Below are 19,108 nucleotides of genomic sequence, written 5' to 3' on the forward strand. Positions count from 1 at the left end.
CGCTGTGCTCCCCCCCCGTGTGTGTACGCTGTGCTCCCCCCCGTGTGTGTACGCTGTGCTCCCCCCCGTGTGTGTACGCTGTGCTCCCCCCCCGTGTGTGTACGCTGTGCTCCCCCCCCGTGTGTGTACGCTGTGCTCCCCCCCGTGTGTGTACGCTGTGCTCCCCCCCGTGTGTGTACGCTGTGCTCCCCCCCGTGTGTGTACGCTGTGCTCCCCCCCGTGTGTGTACGCTGTGCTCCCCCCCGTGTGTGTACGCTGTGCTCCCCCCCGTGTGTGTACGCTGTGCTCCCCCCCGTGTGTGTACGCTGTGCTCCCCCCCGTGTGTGTACGCTGTGCTCCCCCCCGTGTGTGTACGCTGTGCTCCCCCCCGTGTGTGTGCGCTGTGCTCCCCCCCGTGTGTGTGCGCTGTGCTCCCCCCCGTGTGTGTGCGCTGTGCTCCCCCCCGTGTGTGTGCGCTGTGCTCCCCCCCGTGTGTGTGCGCTGTGCTCCCCCCCGTGTGTGTGCGCTGTGCTCCCCCCCGTGTGTGTGCGCTGTGCTCCCCCCCGTGTGTGTGCGCTGTGCTTCCCCCGTGTGTGTGTTCGCTGTGCTTCCCCCCCGTGTGTGTACGCTGTGCTCCCCCCCCCGTGTGTACGCTGTGCTCCCCCCCCGTGTGTACGCTGTGCTCCCCCCGTGTGTACGCTGTGCCCTCCTCCGTGTGAACGCTGTGCCCTTTAATATTATTATTATGTTTCCTGCCCAGACGCTCCCCCCCGTGTGTGTACGCTGTGCTCCCCCCCCCCCGTGTGTGTACGCTGTGCTCCCCCCCGTGTGTGTACGCTGTGCTCCCCCCCGTGTGTGTACGCTGTGCTCCCCCCCGTGTGTGTACGCTGTGCTCCCCCCCGTGTGTGTACGCTGTGCTCCCCCCCCGTGTGTGTACGCTGTGCTCCCCCCCCCCGTGTGTGTACGCTGTGCTCCCCCCCCCCGTGTGTGTACGCTGTGCTCCCCCCCCCGTGTGTGTACGCTGTGCTCCCCCCCCCCCGTGTGTGTACGCTGTGCTCCCCCCCCGTGTGTGTACGCTGTGCTCCCCCCCGTGTGTGTACGCTGTGCCCCCCGTGTGTGTACGCTGTGCTCCCCCCCCCGTGTGTGTACGCTGTGCTCCCCCCCCGTGTGTGTACGCTGTGCTCCCCCCCCGTGTGTACGCTGTGCCCTCCTCCGTGTGAACGCTGTGCCCTTTAATATTATTATTATGTTTCCTGCCCAGACGCTGACCACCCCATGGTACCGCCGGGACTGAGGCGCTTCCACAGCCTGCGCACCAGATTTAGGCGCCTCCTTGAGTTGCCTCTGCCACCGGGAAGGGAAAAAGAAGCCACCCTGGTCATCAGAGGAGCAGCTGCACCCAGGTAAATCCGTCCCCCCACTGTCCCTGTGTGTACCCTGTCCCCCACCCCACTGTCCCTGTATGTAGCCAGCGCCCCCGTGTGTACGCTGCCCCCCCCCAGTGCCCCCGTGTGTATGCTGTCCCCCCCCAGTGCCCCCGTGTGTATGCTGTCCCCCCCCAGTGCCCCCGTGTGTACGCTGTCCCCCCCCAGTGCCCCCGTGTGTACGCTGTCCCCCCCCCCCAGTGCCCCCGTGTGTACTCTGTCCCCCCCCAGTGCCCCCGTGTGTATGCTGTCCCCCTCCAGTGCCCCCGTGTGTACGCTGTCCCCCTCCAGTGCCCCAGTGTGTACGCAGTCCCCCTCCAGTGCCCCCGTGTGTACGCTGTCCCCCCTCCAGTGACCCTGTGTGTACGATGTCCCGACCCCGTGTGTACGCTGTTCGCCCCCCGTGTGTACGCTGTTCGTGCCCCAGAGTGTACGCTATTCGCCCCCAGTGCCCCAGAGTGTACGCTATTCGCCCCCCAGTGCCCCCGAGTGTACGCTGTTCGCCCCCCAGTGCCCCCGTGTGTACGCTGTTCGCCCCCCAGTGCCCCCGTGTGTACACTGTTCGCCCCCCAGTGCCCCCGTGTGTAAGCTGTTCGCCCCCCAGTGCCCCATGTGTACGCTGTTCGCCCCCGCGTGGACGCTGTTCGCCCCCCCAGTGCCCCCGCGTGTACGCTGTTCGCCCCCCAGTGCCACCGCGTGTACGCTGTTCGCCCCCCAGTGCCACCGCGTGTACGCTGTTCGCCCCCCAGTGCCCCCGCGTGTACACTGTTCGCCCCCGCGTGTACGCTGTTCGCCCCCCCAGTGCCCCCGCGTGTACGCTGTTCGCCCCCCAGTGCCCCCGCGTGTACGCTGTTCGTCCCCCAGTGCCCCCGTGTGTACGCTGCTCATCCCCCAGTGCCCCTGTGTGTACGCTGTCTCCCCCCCAGTGCCCCTGTGTGTACGCTGTCTCCCCCCCAGTGCCCCTGTGTGTACGCTGTCTCCCCCCCAGTGCCCCCGTGTGTACGCTGTCCCCACAGTGCCCCCGTGTGTACGCTGTCCCCACAGTGCCCCCGTGTGTACGCTGTCCCCGCAGTGCCCCCGTGTGTACGCTGTCCCCGCAGAGCCCCTCGTGTGTACGCTGTCTCCCCCAAGTGCCCCCCGTGTGTACGCTGTTGAACCCCCCCCCAGTGCCCCCCGTGTGTACGCTGTCCCCATCCCAGTGCCCCCCGTGTGTACGCTGTCCCCATCCCAGTGCCCCCCGTGTGTACGCTGTCCCCATCCCAGTGCCCCCCGTGTGTACGCTGTCCCCATCCCAGTGCCCCCCGTGTGTACGCTGTCCCCATCCCAGTGCCCCCCGTGTGAACGCTGTCCCCATTCCAGTGCCCCCCGTGTGAACGCTGTCCCCATCCCAGTGCCCCCCGTGTGTACACTGTCCCCATCCCAGTGCCCCCCGTGTGTACGCTGTCCCCATCCCAGTGCCCCCCTTGTGTACGCTGTCCCCATCCCAGTGCCCCCGTGTGTACGCTGTCCCCGCAGTGCCCCCGTGTGTACGCTGTCCCCGCAGAGCCCCTCGTGTGTACGCTGTCTCCCCCCAGTGCCCCCCGTGTGTACGCTGTTGAACCCCCCCCCCAGTGCCCCCCGTGTGTACGCTGTCCCCATCCCAGTGCCCCCCGTGTGTACGCTGGCCCCATCCCAGTGCCCCCCGTGTGTACGCTGTCCCCATCCCAGTGCCCCCCGTGTGTACGCTGTCCCCATCCCAGTGCCCCCCGTGTGTACGCTGTCCCCATCCCAGTGCCCCCCGTGTGTACGCTGCCCCCATCCCAGTGCCCCCCGTGTGTACGCTGCCCCCATCCCAGTGCCCCCCGTGTGTACGCTGTCCCCATCCCAGTGCCTCCCGTGTGTACGCTGTCCCCATCCCAGTGCCCCCCGTGTGTACGCTGTCCCCATCCCAGTGCCCCCCGTGTGTACGCTGTCCCCATCCCAGTGCCCCCCGTGTGTACGCTGTCCCCATCCCAGTGCCCCCCGTGTGTACGCTGTCCCCATCCCAGTGCCCCCCGTGTGTACGCTGTCCCCATCCCAGTGCCCCCTGTGTGTACGCTGTCCCCATCCCAGTGCCCCCCGTGTGTACGCTGTCCCCATCCCAGTGCCCCCCGTGTGTACGCTGTCCCCATCCCAGTGCCCCCCGTGTGTACGCTGTCCCCATCCCAGTGCCCCCCGTGTGTACGCTGTCCCCATCCCAGTGCCCCCCGTGTGTACGCTGTCCCCATCCCAGTGCCCCCCGTGTGTACGCTGTCCCCATCCCAGTGCCCCCCGTGTGTACGCTGTCCCCATCCCAGTGCCCCCCGTGTGTACGCTGTCCCCATCCCAGTGCCCCCCGTGTGTACGCTGTCCCCATCCCAGTGCCCCCCGTGTGTACGCTGTCCCCATCCCAGTGCCCCCCGTGTGTACGCTGTCCCCATCCCAGTGCCCCCCGTGTGTACGCTGTCCCCATCCCAGTGCCCCCCGTGTGTACGCTGTCCCCATCCCAGTGCCCCCCGTGTGTACGCTGTCCCCATCCCAGTGCCCCCCGTGTGTACGCTGTCCCCATCCCAGTGCCCCCCGTGTGTACGCTGTCCCCATCCCAGTGCCCCCCGTGTGTACGCTGTACCCCCAGTGCCCCCCGTGTGCACGCTGTACCCCCAGTGCCCCCCGTGTACGCTGTACCCCCAGTGCCCCCCCATGTGTACGCTGTACCCCCAGTGCCCCCCATGTGTACGCTGTAGCCCCCAGTGCCCCCCCCCTGTGTGTACGCTGTGCCCCCCCAGTGCCCCCCGTGTGTACGCTGTCCCCATCCCAGTGCCCCCCGTGTGTACGCTGTCCCCATCCCAGTGCCCCCCGTGTGTACGCTGTCCCCATCCCAGTGCCCCCCGTGTGTACGCTGTCCCCATCCCAGTGCCCCCCGTGTGTACGCTGTACCCCCAGTGCCCCCCGTGTGCACGCTGTACCCCCAGTGCCCCCCGTGTACGCTGTACCCCCAGTGCCCCCCCATGTGTACGCTGTACCCCCAGTGCCCCCCATGTGTACGCTGTAGCCCCCAGTGCCCCCCCCCCTGTGTGTACGCTGTGCCCCCCCAGTGCCCCCCGTGTGTACGCTGTTCCCCCCCAGTGCCCCCCGTGTGTATGCTGTCCCCCCAGTGCCCCCCGTGTGTATGCTGTCCCCCCAGTGCCCCCCGTGTGTATGATGTGCCCCCCGTGTGTATGCTGCCCCCCCAGTGCCCCCGTGTGTACGCTGTGCCCCCATGTGTACACTGCCCCCCCGTGCCCCCTGTGTGTATGCTGTTGCCCCTGTGTGTGTATACGCTGTCCCTCCCCCAGTGCCCCCGTGTGTATATGCTGTCCCTCCCCCAGTGCCCCCATGTGTACACTGTCCCTCCTCCAGTGCCCCCCGTGTGTACGCTGTCCCTCCCCCCAGTGCCCCCGGTGTGTACGCAGTCCCCCCCAGTGCCCCCTGTGCGTACGCTCCCCCCCGTGCCCACCATGTGTATGCTATCCCCCTCCCAGTGCCCCCCATGTTACACTGCCCCCCTGTGCCCCCTGTGTGTATGCTGTTGCCCCTGTGTGTGTATGCTGTCCCCCCCAGTGCCCCGTGTGTATACGCTGTCCCTCCTCCATTGCCCCCATGTGTACGCTGTCCCTCCCCCAGTTCCCCCCGTGTGTACGCAGTGCCCCCGTGTGTACGCAGTCCCCCCAGTGCCCCCTGTGTGTACGCTGCGCCCCCCCATCCCAGTGCCCCCCATGTGTACGCTGTCCCCATCCCAGTGCCCCCCATGTGTACGCTGTCCCCATCCCAGTGCCCCCCATATGTACGCTGTCCCCATCCCAGTGCCCCCCGTGTGTATGCTGTCCCCCTCCCAGTGCCCCCCGTGTGTACGCTGTTCGGCCCCCAGTGCCCCCATGTGTACGCTGTCCCCCCAGTGCCCCCCATGTGTACACTGCCCCCCCGTGCCCCCTATGTGTATGCTGTTGCCCCTGTGTGTGTATACGCTGTCCCTCCCCCAGTGCCCCCGTGTGTATACGCTGTCCCTCCCCCAGTGCCCCCATGTGTACGCTGTCCCTCCCCCAGTGCCCCCCGTGTGTACGCTGTCCCTCCCCCAGTGCCCCCCGTGTGTACGCTGTCCCTCCCCCAGTGCCCCCGTGTGTACGCTGTCCCTCCCCCAGTGCCCCCCGTGTGTACGCTGTCCCTCCCCCAGTGCCCCCCGTGTGTACGCAGTCCCCCCCCAGTGCCCCCTGTGTGTACGCTGCCCCCCCAGTGCCCCCATGTGTATGCTATCCCCCTCCCAGTGCCCCCCATGTGTACACTGCCCCCCGTGCCCCCTGTGTGTATGCTGTTGCCCCTGTGTGTGTATGCTGTCCCCCCAGTGCCCCCGTGTGTATACGCTGTCCCTCCTCCATTGCCCCCATGTGTACGTTGTCCCTCCCCCAGTTCCCCCTGTGTGTACGCAGTGCCCCCCGTGTGTACGCTGCGCACCCCCCCCCAGTGCCCCCCATGTGTACGCTGTCCCCATCCCAGTGCCCCCCGTGTGTGCGCTGTACCCCCCCCCCAGTGCCCCCATGTGTGTGCTGTACCCCTGCAGTGCCCCCGTGTGTACGCTGACCCCCCATGTATACGCTCTGCCCCCCTGTGTGTACGCTGACCCCCCGTGTGTACGCTGACCCCCCTCAGTGCCCCCCGTGTGTACGCTGACCCCCCTCAGTGCCCCCTGTGTGTACGCTGACCCCCCTCAGTGCCCCCCGTGTGTACGCTGTCCACCCTCAGTGCCCCCCTGTGTGTATGCTGTCCACCCTCAGTGCCCCCCGTGTGTACGCTGTGCCTCGTTGCCTCCCATGTGTACGTTGTGCCTCCTTAGTGCACCCCCCCATGTGTACGCTGTCCCCCCTCAGTGACCCCCGTGTGTACGCTGTCCCCCCTCAATGCCCCCCGTGTGTACGCTGTCTCCCCTCAGTGCCCCCCCCCCGTGTGTACGCTGTCTCCCCTCAGTGCCCCCCCCCCCCCTCGGGTGTACGCTGTCTCCCCTAAGTGCCCCCCCGTGTGTACGCTGTCTCCCCTCAGTGCCCCCCCCCCGTGTGTACGCTGTCTCCCCTCAGTGCCCCCCCCCGTGTGTACGTTGTCTCCCCTCAGTGCCCCCCCTGTGTACGCTGTCTCCCCTCAGTGCCCCCCGTGTGTACGCTGTCCCCCCTCAGTGCCCCCCGTGTGTACGCTGTCCCCCCTCAGTGCCCACCGTGTGTACGCTGTCCCCCCTCAGTGCCCCTGTGTGTACGCTGTGCCTCGTTGCCTCCCATGTGTACGTTGTGCCTCCTTAGTGCCCCCCCTGTGTGTGCGCTGTACCCCCCCAGTGCCCCCATGTGTGTGCTGTACCCCTGCAGTGCCCCCGTGTGTACGCTGCCCCCCCCCCCAGTGCCCCCCGGTTGTACACTGTCCCCCCCCAGTCCCCCCCGTGTGTACGCTCTGCCCCCTGTATGCATGCTGACCCCCCTCAGTGCCCCCCGTGTGCACGCTGACCCCCCTCAGTGCACACCGTGTGTACGCTGTCCACCCTCAGTGCCCCCCTGTGTGTAAGCTGTCCACCCTCAGTGCCCCCCCGTGTGTACGCTGTGCCCCCGTGTGTATGCAGTGCCTCGTTGCCTCCCATGTGTACGTTGTGCCTCCTTAGTGCACCCCCCGTGTGTACGCTGTCCCCCCTCAGTGCCCCCCATGTGTACGCTGTCTCCCCTCAGTGCCCCCCGTGTGTACGCTGTGCCTCGTTGCCTCCCATGTGTACGTTGTGCCTCCTTAGTGCACCCCCCGTGTGTACGCTGTCCCCCCTCAGTGCCCCCCGTGTGTACGCTGTCTCCCCTCAGTGCCCCCCGTGTGTACGCTGTCTCCCCTCAGTGCCCCCCGTGTGTACGCTGTCTCCCCTCTGTGCCCCCCGTGTGTACGCTGTCTCCCCTCAGTGCCCCCCGTGTGTACGCTGTCTCCCCTCAGTGCCCCCCGTGTGTACGCTGTCTCCCCTCAGTGCCCCCCGTGTGTACGCTGTCTCCCCTCAGTGCCCCCCGTGTGTACGCTGTCTCCCCTCAGTGCCCCCCGTGTGTACGCTGTCTCCCCTCAGTGCCCCCCGTGTGTACGCTGTCTCCCCTCAGTGCCCCCCGTGTGTACGCTGTCTCCCCTCAGTGCCCACCGTGTGTACGCTGTCCCCCCTCAGTGCCCACCGTGTGTACGCTGTCCCCCCTCAGTGCCCACCGTGTGTACGCTGTCCCCCCTCAGTGCCCCCGTGTGTACGCTGTGCCCCTCCTGTGTGTACGCAGTGCCTCATTGCCTCCCGTGTGTACGTTGTGCCCCCCTGTGTGTACGCTGTCTCTCCTCAGTGCCCCCCGTGTGTACGCTGTCTCCCCTCAGTGCCCCCCGTGTGTACGCTGTCTCCCCTCATTGCCCCCGTGTGTACGCTGTCTCCCCTCATTGCCCCCCGTGTGTACGCTGTCTCCCCTCATTGCCCCCCTTGTGTACGCTGTCTCCCCTCATTGCCCCCCGTGTGTACGCTGTCCACCCTCATTGCCCCCCGTGTGTACGCTGTCCACCCTCATTGCCCCCCGTGTGTACGCTGTCCACCCTCATTGCCCCCCGTGTGTACGCTGTCCACCCTCATTGCCCCCCGTGTGTACGCTGTCCACCCTCATTGCCCCCCGTGTGTACGCTGTCCACCCTCATTGCCCCCCCGTGTGTACGCTGTCCACCCTCATTGCCCCTCCGTGTGTACGCTGTCCACCCTCATTGCCCCCCGTGTGTACGCTGTCCACCCTCATTGCCCCCCGTGTGTACGCTGTCCCCCCTCGGTGCCCACCGTGTGTACTCTGTCCACCCTCATTGCCCCCCGTGTGTACGCTGTGCCCCCCCCATTTGTACGCAGTGCCTCATTGCCTCCCGTGTGTATGCAGTGCCCCCTTAGTGCATCCCCCCATGTGTACGCTGTCCCCCCTCAGTGCCCACCGTGTGTACGCTGTCCCCCCCTCAGTGCCCACCGTGTGTACGCTGTCCCCCCTCAGTGCCCCTGTGTGTACGCTGTGCCTCGTTGCCTCCCATGTGTACGTTGTGCCTCCTTAGTGCCCCCCCGTGTGTGCGCTGTACCCCCCCAGTGCCCCCATGTGTGTGCTGTACCCCTGCAGTGCCCCCGTGTGTACGCTGCCCCCCCCCAGTGCCCCCCGGTTGTACACTGTCCCCCCCCAGTCCCCCCCGTGTGTACGCTCTGCCCCACCGTGTGCACGCTGACCCCCCTCAGTGCCCCCCGTGTGCACGCTGACCCCCCTCAGTGCACACCGTGTGTACGCTGTCCACCCTCAGTGCCCCCCTGTGTGTAAGCTGTCCACCCTCAGTGCCCCCCCGTGTGTACGCTGTGCCCCCGTGTGTATGCAGTGCCTTGTTGCCTCCCATGTGTACGTTGTGCCTCCTTAGTGCACCCCCCGTGTGTACGCTGTCCCCCCTCAGTGCCCCCCGTGTGGACGCTGTCTCCCCTCAGTGCCCCCCGTGTGGACGCTGTCTCCCCTCAGTGCCCCCCGTGTGGACGCTGTCTCCCCTCAGTGCCCCCCGTGTGGACGCTGTCTCCCCTCAGTGCCCCCCGTGTGGACGCTGTCTCCCCTCAGTGCCCCCTGTGTGGACGCTGTCTCCCCTCAGTGCCCCCCGTTTGTACGCTGTCTCCCCTCAGTGCCCACCGTGTGTACGCTGTCCCCCCTCAGTGCCCACTGTGTACGCTGTCCCCCCTCAGTGCCCCCGTGTGTACGCTGTGCCCCTCCTGTGTGTACGTTGTGCCCCCCCTGTGTGTACACTGTCTCCCCTCAGTGCCCCCCGTGTGTACGCTGTCTCCCCTCAGTGCCCCCCGTGTGTACGCTGTCTCCCCTCAGTGCCCCCCGTGTGTACGCTGTCTCCCCTCATTGCCCCCGTGTGTACGCTCTCCCCCTTCATTGCCCCCCGTGTGTACGCTCTCCCCCCTCATTGCCCCCCGTGTGTACGCTGTCTCCCCTCATTGCCCCCTGTGTGTACGCTGTCCACCCTCATTGCCCCCCGTGTGTACGCTGTCCACCCTCATTGCCCCCCGTGTGTACGCTGTCCACCCTCGGTGCCCACCGTGTGTACTCTGTCCACCCTCATTGCCCCCCGTGTGTACGCTGTGCCCCCCCCCATTTGTACGCAGTGCCTCATTGCCTCCCGTGTGTATGCAGTGCCCCCTTAGTGCATCCCCCCATGTGTACGCTGTCCCCCCTCAGTGCCTCCCCGTGTGTACGCTATCCCCCCCAGTGCCCCCCGTGTGTACGCTGTGCCCCCCCGTGTGTACGCTGTGCCCCCCCGTGTGTACGCTGTGCCCCCCCGTGTGTACGCTGTGCCCCCCCGTGTGTACGCTGTGCCCCCCCCGTGTGTACGCTGTGCCCCCCCGTGTGTACGCTGTGCCCCCCCCCCCCGTGTGTACGCTGTGCCCCCTGTGTGTGAGCTGTGCCCCCCCCTTCGTGTGTACGCTGTGCCCCCCGTGTGTACGCATTGTTGTTGTAATAATAATTATTATTATATTTCCTGCTCAGACTCTGTCCTCCCCATGCTGCCGCCGGGACTCGGTTCAGCCGCTTCCACAGCCTGCAGCCCTAACAGTCTGGTGAAGCCCCGGCGTTGAGTTGCCTCTGCCACCCGGAAGACAGAAAGCAGCCACCCGGGCCATCAGAGGAGCAGCTGCACCCAGGTAAATCCATCCCCCCCCCTTTCCCTGTGTGTACCCTGTCCCCCATCCCCACTATCCCTGCGTGCACCATGTCCCCCCAACTGTCCCCCACACCACTATCCCTGTGCATACCCTTTCCCCCGTCACTGTCCCTGTATGTACCCTGCCCCCCCCCCCCAGTGCCCGCCATGTGTACGCTGTCCCCCCCAGTGCCCGCCGTTTGTATGCTGCCCCCCGTGTGTACTGTCCCCCCTGTGCTGCAGCTGCACCCAGGTAAATCCGTCCCCCTCTGTCCCTGTGTGTACCCTGTCCCCCACCCAACTATCCCTGTGTGTACCCTGTCCCCCACCCCACTATCCCTGTGTGTACCCTGTCCCCCCCAGTGCCCCCTGCGTGTACGCTGCCCCCCCCCAGTGCCCCCCCGCATGTACGCTGTCCCCCTACAGTGCCGCCCCCCACATGTAAGCTGTCCCCTTCCCAGTGCCCCCACTTGTACGCTGTCCCCCCCCCCCCCCCCAGTGCCCCCTGCGTGTACGCTGTCCCCTTCCCAGTGCCCCCTGCGTGTACGCTGTCCCCTTCCCAGTGCCCCCTGCGTGTACGCTGTCCCCTTCCCAGTGCCCCCTGCGTGTACGCTGTCCCCTTCCCAGTGCCCCCTGCGTGTACGCTGTCCCCTTCCCAGTGCCCCCTGCGTGTACGCTGTCCCCTTCCCAATGCCCCCTGCGTGTACGCTGTTCCCTTCCCAGTGCCCCCTGCGTGTATGCTGTCCCCTTCCCAGTGCCCCCTGCGTGTATGCTGTCCCCTTCCCAGTGCCCCCTGCGTGTACGCTGTCCCCTTCCCAGTGCCCCCTGCGTGTACGCTGTCCCCTTCCCAGTGCCCCCTGCGTGTACGCTGTCCCCTTCCCAGTGCCCCCTGCGTGTACGCTGTCCCCTTCCCAGTGCCCCCTGCGTGTACGCTGTCCCCTTCCCAGAGCCCCCTGCGTGTACGCTGTCCCCTTCCCAGAGCCCCCTGCGTGTACGCTGTCTCATTGCCAGGGGTGTGTTATCATTAAACATTTTAAAAAATCAAATTTTATTCTTACACTGAAATTTAAAATAAAAAAAAAAATAAATTGAAAAAAGCTATGAAATTACATTGACAAAAAACCTTACGGTTTCACATGTCCCATTAAGGCTTCTTACACATGATCTGGCATTTCTGAAACCTGTTGTAACTCTTCCACTCAAACGCCAAAAAGCAATGAAATTACGATCATTAAGGCTGACGCCTTAATGGACGTGTTCCTTGCGCAATACAGATATGGTACGCCATCACAGCCTGTGGGTAAGTGCAGATTCAGCACTCTCACAGAGTGAGATTGCTGTCACTCACACAATGGTGGAGCTGCTAATTCACAGATTTGTGTGCTCATTGGAATACACACATGCAGTCTATGCAACTGAAGGTCTGAGCAGTAAACAAAGCCAAGAGGATGAGGTAAAAGTGGTGTTGATTGGGGTAGGAGGCAGTGTGGTGCAGATGGGGAGGAATAGAAATGCGTAGATGGTAGGAAGGCTAAGCAGCATTGATGGGAGACTAACAAAGCAGATGGGTGGAAAAGAGTGGCACAGATTGGGGAAGGTAAGACAGAGTGATGCGATTGGGTGGGAAACAGAGGAGCAGTTGGAGGAAAGACAGCACTGATGGGGGAGGGGGTTCGGAGCAAAGGGGATAAAGGGAAAACAGAGCAGCACAGATGGAGGGAAACTGTGTCATGGATGAGGCGGGCAGAGCAGCATGGATGGAGGGGGAGATAGAGTATCACTAATAGAGGGGAAGCCAGTGGCACAGATAGAAGGAAACAGTGGCATCTGTGTGGAAAGACAGGGCAGCGCAGATGGGGAACGACACATTGGTTTGGATGAGGGAAGACACACAGCAGTTGGTATCGGGGAAGACAGAGCAGGATGAAGGCGTATAGGAGAAGAAAGTGTAGATGCATAGTAGTTGGGAGTATTATAGTTTTTGCAATTATGAAAGATGTTTCTGGTAACTGTATGTGAATACTAAATGAAATGGATATATGTAGTGAGTGTGAAAGATGTTGGACCCTCAGTGGGATAGTTCTAGTAATAGTGTTTATTCTAGCACCCGCTATCTTTTAAAAGCTATGCAGTTCCTCTACCCTGTCTGGGGTGTTGCTGTCTGCTGTAGTGTTTCTAGCAAAGGTCTGGTTTGCAGTGCTGATATACAGGTCACACTGTGCTAGAAGCACTACAGTAGACAGCTACAACCCAGGCTGGGAAGAGGAACTGCATGGGTTTTCAAAGATGGCGGGTGCTAGAGTGAACACTATAGTAATTCAGAGGGCTAGACCGTTTTAGATGATTGCAGGTACTTATTAGGATGAGTGTGCCACGTAACTGCTCAGACCTTCAGTTGCATAGACTGCATGTGTGTATTCCAATGAGCACACAAATCTGTGAATTAGCAGCTCCACCATTGTGTGAGTGACAGCAATCTCACTCTGTGAGAGTGCTGAATCTGCACTTACCCACAGGCTGTGATGGCGTACCATATCTGTATTGCGCAAGGAACACGTCCATTAAGGCGTCAGCCTTAATGATCGTAATTTCATTGCTTTTTGGCGTTTGAGTGGAAGAGTTACAACAGGTTTCAGAAATGCCAGATCATGTGTAAGAAGCCTTAATGGGACATGTGAAACCGTAAGGTTTTTTGTCAATGTAATATATATATATATATATATATATATATATATATATATATATGCAGAGTTTGATCCGGCACTCACAGGGTATAAGCAGTGAACGGCTCCGGTGCCTTCTTTGGAAGCAGCAGTTCCCATGTAGATAAGGGAATGAAGCGGCACTCTCGAGTCTTTGTGCAAAAGTAGAAAAAATCTTTTTATTTATCCGACATGTTTCGGGGGGTAACCCTCCCGTCGTCAGGGATATACATACAATGAACAACCAAGTGGATTTATACAAAGCGTCAGGTACATCATGACCAATCAGGTGAGTTAAATTACAAATTGACACTCCCATCACACCTGTGGCCTTGGCTCACCACGGAGACCAATGACCAGTCAGGATAGTGGCCTGGGGTGACGTCAATCATCACACGTGTTTAAACAAATCACAAACTTTCTTCTATAAATAAATAGTAAGTGAAATAAATATAAATAAATATGATGAATTAAATCAATATAGGTAAACATGGTGATATACAGAAATTTAAAGAAATGAGAAAAAGAAAGGGGGGGGGTCAATAAAAATACATGCAGACATCTACATCGATATTTATGAATTGCAGCGATGTTTTTCAGTATACAAGAATGGACTACCGATATGGATTAATTAATTTGCGCGGTGTTGTCCCAATTCAGTCAAATTGTAAATACAGGCAATTGGCTAAAGAGACCATATATAAACCAAGTCTATCAAAGGTATAACTAGAATATTAAATAAACATACTGGCCATATCATAAGAAGCAGTGTAACCCCAGCTGCTAGTTTAAGCCGCGGGGTGACATAGCTTCCAATTTCATGATCCATCTACTTTCCAATCTCAATAGCATTTGACTTCTATTACCACCCCGTCGGGGTTCAGGTATGTGATCAATGATCTTGGTGCGAAGGCTAGCTACTGAATGACCTGCCAACAAGAAATGGCGTGGTACAGGTTGGTCGCTGGCTCCAGTAGTTAGGGCTGATCGTATCGCCAATCAGTGATTGGCCATACGTTCCCTAAAAGTGGTTTCTGTTTTGCCTACATATACAAGTCCGCATGGACAGTATATGAGGTAAACAATGAATTTAGATAAACAATTTAACACATGTTTAATAGGGTACTTCTTTCCGCTATAGGGGTGCAGGAAGGAATTACCCGTGAGCATTGAACTACAGGTTGTGCAGCCAACACACCTGTAGCATCCTGCAGTTTTAAACAAGAAATGAGCCGGGGGTTTAGGTTTTAAAAGGTCGGTAATGTCGGTTTTAACCAAATAATCCCGCAAATTCCTACCCCGTGAGTAGGCTGGCATTAAACGTGTGTTGTACAGGGCTGGCAAGTCACAGTCAGAGTTTATCACAGGCCACATATTTTTAACATATTTGGTGGTGGTACTACTGCTCTCTGTGTATTTATTAATCCAAGGAATGATTTTATCATTCTTCACATTAATGTTCGCCCCCTTAAAGCAATCATCTCTAGGAATCGCCAAAACTTTAACTTTAGTGGCTAGTAAGTCAGCTAGATGGTAACCCCTAGCAACAAAGCGATCCACCATAGCGTCAAGGGTTTTTATAGTCTCATCTGGGTCGCTCACCTCCATCTCATCTATTCTCAACTCCACGCCGACGTGGATATTGGGGGTATGAAAAGGTCAGAGGACGCGTACCGCCGCCCCTCGCGGGCTCGCTGCGCTCGCCACGCTTCGGGTAGATGTCAATCGTGGGGTGCCATTCACAATGGGGGTATTTGACCCATCAGGGGGGTTCAAATTGAGGTCTGGGGACAATTTTACATTGAATCCAATGTAAAATATTGTCCCAGGGACCATTTCACATTGGATCCAATGTAAAAATTGGGTCGCATCGCATGCGATTTGGTCCAATGCGATGCGACCAACCTGATTTTTCCAACCCGATCAAAATCGGTGGCGCCGTGCTAGGAAACAAGTACCATATATTTTAATTTATATGTGATTATCAAATGTTTTCACTTACATTAAAAATAATTTTATCTCTGAGCCTTGCTATTCACACATCATGTTTCCTATATGAAGACAATAGAAGAGCCCCTACACTAACACATATGAGATGTCCAAGCACAGTCGTCTTATTTAATGGTGCATAGCTACCATATCCGCACCCCGCCCTTTGCGCTCATGTAACATTGCCGCTCTACAATGTTGACATTGATTAAAATAACATACAGCTTAGTATCTTATCAATTACAAACAAATCAATAACACCTTTCCTACTTTTTCCAATTAAAAGGGCAGAGGAAAAGAGAAGAAGACAAACAATGATAGCTAATCAATGGTATCTCTGCTCCAGTAATCAAAAGGGTCAGAAAGACAGGTCTTTTGTCAATAGCACAAAACCTTTCAAGTAGCTTCTTCTATCTAGAATAAATCTTATTGCGTGGTATGGATTTACCAGCATGGAGAAGGAGCAATGCTTCGAGTTTTAATACTTTAAAAATATCCATTATGCAGAAGGAGCATATAAACCACATTTGTCACTTGGCATTCGCAGAACCCTAGTACAAGTATTGGAAATTGATTAAACATCAGTGACATTATTGATAAAGAGCCATTCATTCTAATGTCTACAAGAGGTTAGCTCTCACAAGATTTTCCACAGATCTACTGTGTCCTTACAATTTGGCCCTTACAAAATCCATACTTAGGGCCAGCCAGGATCGCAAAGCACAAAAACTATTTTGCACTGCAGTTGGGGCAAATGTAATCCTGTTGAACCTATACTCCATAGCCACAGAACTGGATATATAACCTATTGGAAGATGCTTCTAAGTTTATCAGTTACATAGCAGATGTGAGCAAGCAGATTATTCCACATTTGATTCCAAACCAAGTTGATTTTTGTAAGAGCCAAAGTTCACAAAATCATTTTATGTCTTCAAGCAGTTCTGTGAACTTCAAATTAGAATTATTGGTTTTTCAGCTCTTACATACAAAGTACTTTCTAATACAGGCAACGCACAGCTTAATTTTCCTGATTGTCTTCAGTATGGTATCTGGTCAACAGTCTCTGTGTCGACAGTCAATATGATGACACCTTATGGTCAACTTGCGTATGGTTGAAATGGTCAAAAGTTTGACATGACAATGTTCGACACATGAAAAGTTAGACATAAGGTTTTTTTATTTGTAACTTTTTGATACGTTACCATCCATCTGGACTCTAATTAGGAATAAAGTGTGCCAAGCACAGCATTAGTGGAGCATGGCAAACAAAATAATAACGAATTTGGGGTCCATGTGCTGAAATGTATGAATTGACACAAAAAAACATAAAAAAACCCACTAATGCCGAAATTTTCATATGCTGATAATTTCGACATTAACATTTTTTTTTTTTGTCGAGTTGAGCTTTTGTCTAAGTTTTCCCTTCTAAGGGTACGAAATCTTCTGTCCTCAAGTCTAAACACATGCCAACGTGTCCTAGATTTTAGTCAGGGGGGCCCCCTCCCACTTGTCATTATAAACTTGGTCAATGGGTAACTGCATGGTGGGGGATCTATATATACAGTATATATATAGATATATGCCCGGTACACACATGGTATGAATGGAATATAGTTGTAAAACACCATGTAAAAACCTAGAAGAATGGTAGTATTCTATTGTAATCTGGTTATTGTGTTATTTAAGGATACCAATATATTGAAGTATGTTGTAATAAGAAAAAACCTCTGCATACATTGTTTCACAATCTTAGATGCATATACCTTATAATCCGATACCACCATTAATATAGAAATATAGACGCACAATGTTTATTATAATAAGAAAATATTCATATATGCTGTACAACAATATTGTAATACCTTAAATGCATAAGTTTTATAACCTAGCTACTAATATGAGAATATAGATATGCGGTGTATGTCACAATAAGAAGCATTTATGTATATATTGTTGAAAGTTACTTTACTATTCCAAATGTTTGTATCCACAACATGGGCTGTTTAAGTATCTTATTATACTATTGTATTATATACTGTAGAATGTCTTATTGCTTCATTTTATTACAAATCCCTCCATATATCCCTTTATCCTTCTGTCTAAGATCCCTCTCCACGCTGACTGTGTTTCCGGCAGGTAGACTCGGAACTGACGGTAACGTTGAAAAGGACATCAGCTGAAGAGGCGTTATATTGCGCTCTGAGTTCTGAAATCGTTGCCATCCATTGAGTGGACCAGCACAGGATTGGTAGACCAACAACGGTGACCACATCACCATTTCAAGCACTCACCCAAGAGTGTATTCCCATATTTACACACTTAATCAAGGTTTTAAAAGCTTATCGATCTTGGTGTACTACCCCTGAAGAAGTCCCTAGGGGACGAAACGCGTAGGGTTTCTCGTATGATCATGTTGCACCTGTGATTGAAGTCTTGTACTGAACCACGAAATTGATTATAAACGATTCCAAAACTTGTACATTTTTAAACTGTTTTACTGTAAAGAAAAACAACGTAATGGCTGGATAGACATGTAGGGGATTAAACATGAGAGCTGGGTGGGGCCTTAAGTAGCATGTGACTTAGGGAGCCTATAGGGACAAGGGTTTGGTCAGGGTTAGCTTTGTATGTAATTCCCAAGGGAGGAGGAGTCTCCCTCTTTTCTCTGGAGAAATTCTGTGAGTAGGTTGTGTGTTCCTGTCCCTGTAGGCCTCAGTCACTACATTTACCTCACTTTCCACATTAAAGAGCTTAATTTCCCCTGAATATGCCCCGGGCCACCCCTAGGCGACCCAAGCGGTCAGTTAGGCCACCCGCCCGGTTTGCTGAGCTCATGGCTGAGAGGGACGCTGGCAGCCTACCTGTCTCTGACGGCGACCAGGCCGCAGCTTCAGGCGGTGGGCGCGGGACCTCTGTGGCGCCCTCGGTGGCAGCTGCAGTGGGTGCTGGCTCCTCTGCTGGGCTGCGAGCCACCCGTGGGGGGACGATAACTCGCGGCGGGCGCGCGGCCTCAGGTCGTGCCCGCCGCGGTAACGGAGGCAGGGCGTCTGGGCCTCCTCAGCCGGAGCGCGGCGTTTCGTCCGGGGGGGGCTGGCTGGTCATCGCTCCGGGCGTGCGGGGAGTCACCGCGCGTCTGGGGCTGCTACCCGCGTCACTCCCAGTGGACGGGGTGACGCGACGCGCGGCAGGGGCTCATCACTCGGCGGGCGCAGGTCGGATGACGGCGCCCGCCGCGAGGCTGATGAAAGTGCAGCAGCTGAGGGAGAAGTTCCCTCATTACCTGCTGCCAGGAGCCGTGCCCGGCGCTCATATGGGTATAAGGGGAATAAGCCGGCACGCAGCGCGCAGGCAGCAGAGGATGATAGTGAGGAAGTGTCCGCCCGCCCTTACAGCGGTAGGAGGAGGGGGAGGGCACCTGCACAAAGGGGGGGGATCATTTAGGAACCTACGGTCGGCCATTTCCCTCCCCACAGTTCTCAGAGAAAAAGTGGACAAGGAATTGCGCATGGGGCGTATGGCGGGGCCTTTTTCGGAGCCACCCCTGGAAAACATGGTGATTTCACCTGTTGGGGTCGTTCCCAAGAAGGTCCCTGGCAAGTTCCGTCTCATCCAGCACCTGTCTTATCCTGTAGGCTTCTCGGTAAACGACGCCATACCCGCCGAATTTTGTTCGGTAACGTATCAGTCGTTTGACGATGCTCTAGCAATGGTAAGGTCACACGGCAGGGGTGCCCTGATGGCAAAGATAGATGTGGAGTCGGCCTTCAGGTTACTGCCCCTTCACCCCGATGCGTTTAGGTTCATGGGCTTCCGCATAGGTGAGGAATACTTCATCGACAAATGTTTGCCGATGGGGTGTTCCGTATCCTGTGCCTATTTCGAGAAGTTCAGTACCTTCTTGCATTGGTGTGTGGAGAAATCATCCGGTCTGAGCGGGATCGCGCATTACCTGGATGATTTCCTATGTGTGGGACCAGCCCTTTCCAATCAGTGTTCTGTGCTACTTGCGGCCACCCGTTCTGTTTTTCAGCAGTTTGGCGTGCCTATTGCAGAGGACAAAACGGAGGGCCCTATAACATGTCTGTCATTTCTGGGGATCCAGATAGACACAATTGAGGGCCATTGCTGCTTGCCTCAGGACAAGATAGCAAAACTGAGAGAGGTTCTTGACATTTGCTGTAAATCCAAGAAGATTACCTTGCGCCAAGCACAGTCCCTGCTGGGTCAACTTAATTTTGCCTGCCGTATCATCCCAATGGGGCGCTTGTTTTGTCGCAAGCTGGAGCGAGCAACTGTCGGGGT

At 57.5% G+C, this 19,108-nt stretch overlaps 1 long non-coding RNA gene across 1 annotated transcript; it reads left to right on the forward strand.

Moving 5' to 3' along the window:
• Positions 1–1,247: 1,247 nt before the first annotated feature.
• On the forward strand, positions 1,248–18,091 carry LOC146006978 (uncharacterized). The gene is made up of 3 exons (XR_014444157.1): positions 1,248–1,382; positions 9,962–10,116; positions 16,943–18,091. It is a non-coding gene; the product is annotated as an uncharacterized LOC146006978 (long non-coding RNA).
• The last annotated feature ends 1,017 nt before the right edge of the window (positions 18,092–19,108 follow it).

Source organism: Crinia signifera, chromosome 6 (assembly GCF_055691185.1).
Source record: "Crinia signifera chromosome 6, ASM5569118v1, whole genome shotgun sequence".
Lineage (NCBI taxonomy): Eukaryota > Metazoa > Chordata > Amphibia > Anura > Myobatrachidae > Crinia > Crinia signifera.